The sequence below is a fragment of the Tachyglossus aculeatus genome, chromosome 3, assembly GCF_015852505.1.
Source record: "Tachyglossus aculeatus isolate mTacAcu1 chromosome 3, mTacAcu1.pri, whole genome shotgun sequence".
NCBI classification, from domain to species: domain Eukaryota; kingdom Metazoa; phylum Chordata; class Mammalia; order Monotremata; family Tachyglossidae; genus Tachyglossus; species Tachyglossus aculeatus.
Window position 1 is genome coordinate 36660233 of NC_052068.1, and position 6499 is coordinate 36666731.

A 6499-nucleotide genomic window follows, 5' to 3' on the forward strand; every position below is an offset into this window, starting at 1 on the left:
TACATCTCTGCCCCAGCTCTCTCCCCCTCCCTCCAGGCTCGCATCTCCCCCTGCCTTCAGGACATCTCCATCTGGATGTCTGCCCGCCACCTGAAACTCAACATGTCCAAGACTGAACTCCTTCTCTTCCCTCCCAAACCCTGCCCTCTCCCTGACTTTCCCATCTCTGTTGACGGCACTACCATCCTTCCTGTCTCACAAGCCCGCAACCTTGGTGTCATCCTCGACTCCGCTCTCTCGTTCACCCCTCACATCCAAGCTGTCACCAAAACCTGCCGATCTCAGCTCCGCAACATTGCCAAGATCCGCCCTTTCCTCTCCATCCAAACCGCTACCCTGCTCGTTCAAGTTCTCATCCTATCCCGTCTGGACTACTGTATCAGCCTCCTCTCCGATCTCCCATCCTCTTGTCTCTCCCCACTTCAATCCATACTTCACGCTGCTGCCCGGATTATCTTTGTCCAGAAACGCTCTGGGCATGTTACTCCCCTCCTCAAAAATCTCCAGAGGCTACCAATCAACCTACGCATCAGGCAGAAACTCCTCACCCTGGGCTTCAAGGCTGTCCATCACCTCGCCCCTCCTACCTCACCTCCCTTCTCTCCTTCTCCAGCCCAGCCTGCACCCTCCGCTTCTCTGCCGCTAATCTCCTCACCATGCCTCGTTCTTGCCTGTCCCGCCGTCGACCCCCGGCGCACGTCCTCCCCCTGGCCTGGAATGCCCTCCCTCCCCACATCTGCCAAGCTAGCTCTCTTCCTCCCTTCAAGGCCTTACTGAGAGCTCACCTCTTCCAGGAGGCCTTCCCAGACTAAGCCCCCTCCTTCCTTTCCCCCTCCTCCCCCTCTCCGTCCCCCCCGCCTTACCTCCTTCCCCTCCCCACAGCACACGTATATGTGTATATATGTTTTTACGTATTTATTACTCTATTTATTTATTTATTTTACTTGTATATATCTATTCTATTTATATTATTTTGTTAATACGTTTGGCTTTGTTCTGTGTCTCCCCCTTCTAGACTGTGAGCCCACTGTTGGGTAGGGACCGTCTCTATTTGTTGCCAACTTGTACTTCCCAAGCACTTAGTACAGTGCTCTGCACACAGTAAGCGCTCAATAAATATGATTGATTGATTGATTAAGGCGGGGGGGTGGGGAGGGGGAGATGGACATTAAAATAAATAAATTGCAGATATGTACATATTACATATATGTGCATAATTACAGTTGAGCTCTAGCCCCTAGACCTAATTCTCCCTGAGCTGGAGTTCTGGAACCTTTCAAACCGGTCTACAGGGAAAGGAGCTGGAGGGCTGAGCTGAGAGAGTGTGAAAACCACTGTTAGGCTCACATTGGCTGGACAAAAGTTCCCACTGATCAGCTCTGGGGAGAGCACTGTGCTGGCCTCTGCACAGGCCATTTTTAGAACCAGAGTGCCCAGCACATAGTAAGTGCTTAATAAATACCATAATTACCATAAGAAGTCCTCTTCTAAAAAGCAATCAACCAATCAGTGGTATTTATTAAGCAGCTCCTGAGACAGATGGATTGTACCAAAATGCAGATAAGCAGCGTGGCTCAGTGGAAAGAGCCCGGGCTTTGGAGTCAGAGGTCATGGGTTCAAATCCCACCTCCTCCAATTGACAGCTGTGTGACCTTGGGCAAGTCATTTCACTTCTCTGGGCCTGTTACCTCAACTGTAAAATGGGGATGAATACTGTGGGACAACCTAATCACCTTGTAACCTCCCCAGCATTTAGAACAGTGCTTTGCACATAGTAAGCACTTAATAAATGCCATCATTATTATTATTAGGGACAGTAAACTGAAGCACAAAACATGTTCCCTGTCCTCAAGGAACTTAGAATTAATGGAAAAAAATTAGTGCCCAGAGCAGTTCAGGAAGGGGCCAGAAGACAGAGCAGGACCTGGGTTCCAATTTTGGCTCCTCCACGTGTCTGATGTGCGACCTTCATCAACTCACTTAGCTTCTCTGGGTCTCAGTCACGTCATCTGTAAAATGGGGATTAATGCCGTGAGCCCCATGTGGAACATAGACTGTGTCCATTCTAATTAGCTGATATCTATGCCAGCACTTAGCACAGTGCCTGGCACATGGAAAGTACTTAACAAATACCATTTAAATAATAATAGTAATAATAACTATGATAGTGTTTGTTAAGCGCTTACAACGTGCCAAGCACTGTTCTAAGTGCTGGGGTAGATACAGGGTAATCAGGTTGTCCCACATGGGGCTCACACTTTTAATCCCCATTTTACAGATGAGGTAGCTGAGGCACAGGGAAGTTAAGTGGCTTGCTCAAGGTCACACAGTAGACAAGTGGCAGAGGTGGGATTAGAACCCACAACCTCTGACTCCCAAGCCCACATTCTTTCCACTAAGCCACAAAAAACAAACGCATGCCGTGAAATGGCAGTAGCAGTGAGGTTGTTCTAGAGAGACAGGATGGAGCGTATTGGCACCTTTCAGGTTATGAGCCTCCTGTTCCCTCCCTGCCTCTTCCCTCTTCTCCCTTTCCTTTCCCGTCTCTCTCCTTCCCCATTCTAAATTTAAAAATTTCCACATCTTTGTCCTTTTGCTCTGTATTTGTTTCTGTTACTTTTTAAGGCATTCCCCTTGACTTATCTCTCTCATTCAAACGGCACGCAGTCTGTCATCAACTCCTGTTGGTTTTTCCATCTCAACATCTCTAGAATCCACCCTTTCCTCTCCATCCTAGCTGCTACCATGCTAGTGAATAATAATAATGGTAATAATAGTAATTATGGTCTTGTGAGGCACTGTTCTAAGTGCTGGTATAGATACAAGATAATCAGGCTGGACACAATCCCTGTCCCACATGGGGCTCACACTCAATCCGCATTTTACAGATGAGGTAACTAAGGCACAGAGAAGTGAAGTGACTTGCCCAAGGTCACACAGCAGACATGGGGTGGAGCTGGGATTAGAACCCAGGTCCTTCGGATTCCCAGGCCCATGCTTCTCTACCCACTTATTTCCTACTTTGATTACTACATCAGCCTCCCCGCTCACCTCTCTGCCTACAGTGAGCCCCCCATGGGACAACCTGATCACCTTGTAACCTCCCCAGCGCTTAGAATAGTGCTTTGTACATAGTAAGTGCTTAATAAATGCCATTATTATTATTATTGGTATGATTATTACAGTCCTTCCCCCTTCGGGTCCATACTTCGATTTGCTGCCCAGATCATTTTTCTAAAACTATGCTCTACATGCATCTCCCCACTCTTCAAAAACCTCCAATGGTTGCCCATCCACCTCTGCATTAAACCGAAATTCCTTATATTTGGTTTTAAGGCACTCAGTTCTCCCCCTCGATCATCTCTCCCCCTAATTTTGCTCATCTCCCACTACAATCTAAGCCCACACACTTGACTCCTCTGATGCTAACCTATTTACCGTACTTCAATCTCATCTCTCTCACCGTCCACCCCTTTCTCATTTCTCTCCTCCCCTTCATATCTTACAGACCACCACTAACCCCTTCTTTTAAGCCCTACTAAAAACATATCTCCTTCAGGAAGCCTTCCCTGACTCATCTCTCATTTCCTCTCCCTATTCACCCTCCTTTCTGCATCTCCTATATACCCCATGAGCATTTCACCCCTTAACACTTATCACCTTAATACACCTCAGCACCTACAGCGCTTATGAACATATTTTTACACTCTCCTCTAGACTGCAAGCTCGTTGTGGGCAGGGAACATGTCTACCAACTCTGTTATATTGTACTCTCCCAAGCGCTTAGCACAGTGCTCTGCACACAGTAAGCACTCAATAAATAGGATGGATTTAAACACAGAGACAAATACATAGACAAAACCCAAAATGAGCAGGGTTATTTTGCTAGAGGAACAAAATATTAAAGGATCAAAACTGCTTCAATTTATTTTAACGTCTGTCTCCTGTATTGTATTGTAATCTCTTTAGGTCAGGGAACTCGTCTAGCAACTTAGTTATATTGTACTCTCCCAAGCACTTAGTACAATGCTCTCCACTCCTCAAAAATCTCCAGTGGCTGCCTGTCAACCTATGAATCAAGCAAAAACTTGTACATACTTACTATTCTATTTATTTTGTTAATGATATGCATGTAGCTATAATTCTATTTGTTCTGACGATTTTGACACCTCTCTACATGTTTTGTTTTGTTCTCTGTCTCCCCCTTCTAGACTGTGAGCCCCTTGTTGGGTAGGGACCATCTCTATGTGTTGCCGACTTGTACTTCCCAAGCACTTAGTACAGTGCTCTGCACACAGTAAGCGCTCAATAAATTCGAATGAATGAATGAATGAATGAATGAATGAAAGCCCTGGCTAAATATGATTGATTCTCTTTGAAAAACTTCGGAATAATGCTTCCTGTATTTCTTGCTCTCTGCTTTCACGTGCTGAGCGTATTAACCACTAGGTTGTGCTCATACACCGCTCATCTTTGAAAACACTAAGTAGGGAAAACAGTATTTAACCACCTGTCCTTCGGTTGACTTTAAAAATCCCCCTTTGGGACAATAAGTGATTCATTTTTCAATGGGAGAGATCAAAAGAGAAAGAAGAAATGCGTCGCTCGGCATTCGGCATCAGATGAAGATGACGTGGTCACCAATAATCTCATAATATAAATTGGAAGGATCAACTTTAACTTCAAGCTTACGTCTGGACCGCTATTTCAAATGAAAGGAAAATCATTACATTGTGTGTGTGTGTGTGTGTGTGTGTGTGTGTGAGAGAGAGAGAGAGAGAGAGAGAGAGAGAGCGATCAGTAGACTTTCCCATTCTTTGTCCAAGTTAGAAAGATGCCAGAGTTTTCCTCCTTGCTCCCTTTTTTTCTCCTTCTTGTCCTTTTTATCACTTTTCGCCTCTTATCAACTCTCCTGTGATCTATCACTGCCTCCCTTTTACCTGCCTTTGTCCATATCTGTCCCTCTCTAACCCTGCCCTCCTGCCTCTCAACTCTCTGTTCCTCTTATCCTGAATTCGTGCTTCTTATTTCCACTTCTGATTCTCCCTTCTAACCACCATTGGGTGCTCCAGCCATCTTTTGTCCCTCTCTGGGTCCCACTTCTCTTCTGGTCTTGTAATTGCTTTCCAAGTCCCTAACTACAGCCCATCTCCCTCTCCGCCTGTCACCCTCTCTCTGGTACAATTACAGTCTGTCCTTTTTCAGAGTGTTTCACTCTGTCTCCCTCTTTGCCTCCTCTCCTCTTCCCTTGACTGCCCTCTCTTTCCTTTGCTATGTCCTCTGTCCCTTCTCTCTATCTGTCCTGTTTCTCTCTCCACAAGCCCTCTACTCTTTTTCACTGAGCCTCACTCTGCCCAGTTGATAGTAATAATTGTGCTATTTGTTAAGCACTTACTCAACTACCATTATCGTTATTATGTGCCAAGCACTTGATGAAGACTGTGAGTCCCACGTGGGACAACCTGATCACCTTATATCTATTCCAGCACTTTAGAACAGTGCTTGCCACATAGTAAGCACTTAACAAATACCATCATTATTATTAGTAGTAGTAGATACAATCCCTGTCCCGCATAGGGCTCATGGTCTAAAAGAGAAGGAGAACCAGTATTTGCTCTCCATTTTACAGATGAGGAAACTGAGGTACAGAGGAGCTGTGGCAGTGCACCTTTTCTGACCAGGATGATGCAGAAATGGCACATCTCTCTCCTCCCCAACACTGGGGTCTACCAACCTGCCAAGCTGTTTGGATTTATTTCGATTTTTATCCAAGGTCACACAGCAGATGAGTGGGAGAATCAGAATTAGAATGCTGGTCTCTGATTCCCAGTCCAATCTTCTTTTCACTAGGCCACACTGATTCACTCAATCAATCAATGGTATTTATTGAGCGCTTGGGGTAGTTACAAGCTAACCAGATTGGACCCAGTCCATGTCCCACATGGGGCTCACAGTCTTAATCCCCAGGTGAGGTAACTAAGGCATAGAGAAGTTAAGTGACTTGTCCAAAATCATACAACAGACAAGTGACAAAGCTGATTAGAAGCCACATTCTTCTGATAACCAGATTCGGCTTTATATGGCTTTGATGTCAGTCAGTCACTCAGTCAATGAATCCTCACAACCTCGCCAAGATCCTCCCTTTCAGCTCCATCCAAACCACTAGCACATTAGTGCAATCACTCATCCTATCCCTACTGGATTACTGCTTCCAGCCTCCTTTCTGACCTCCCAACCTCCTGTCTCTCCCCGCTTCAGTCTATACTTCACTCTGCTGCCCGGATTATCTTTCTAAAGAAATGTTCTGGGCATGTCACCCCACCTCCTCAAAAATCTCCAGTGGTTGCCTATCAACTTCTGTATGAAGCAAAAACTCCTCACTATTGGCTTCAATAGAGGTTGCCCCCTCCAACCTCACCTCCCTTATCTCCTTCTACATCCCAGCCCATATACTCTGCTCCTCTGGTGTCAACCTTCTCACTGTGCGTTGTTCTCTTCT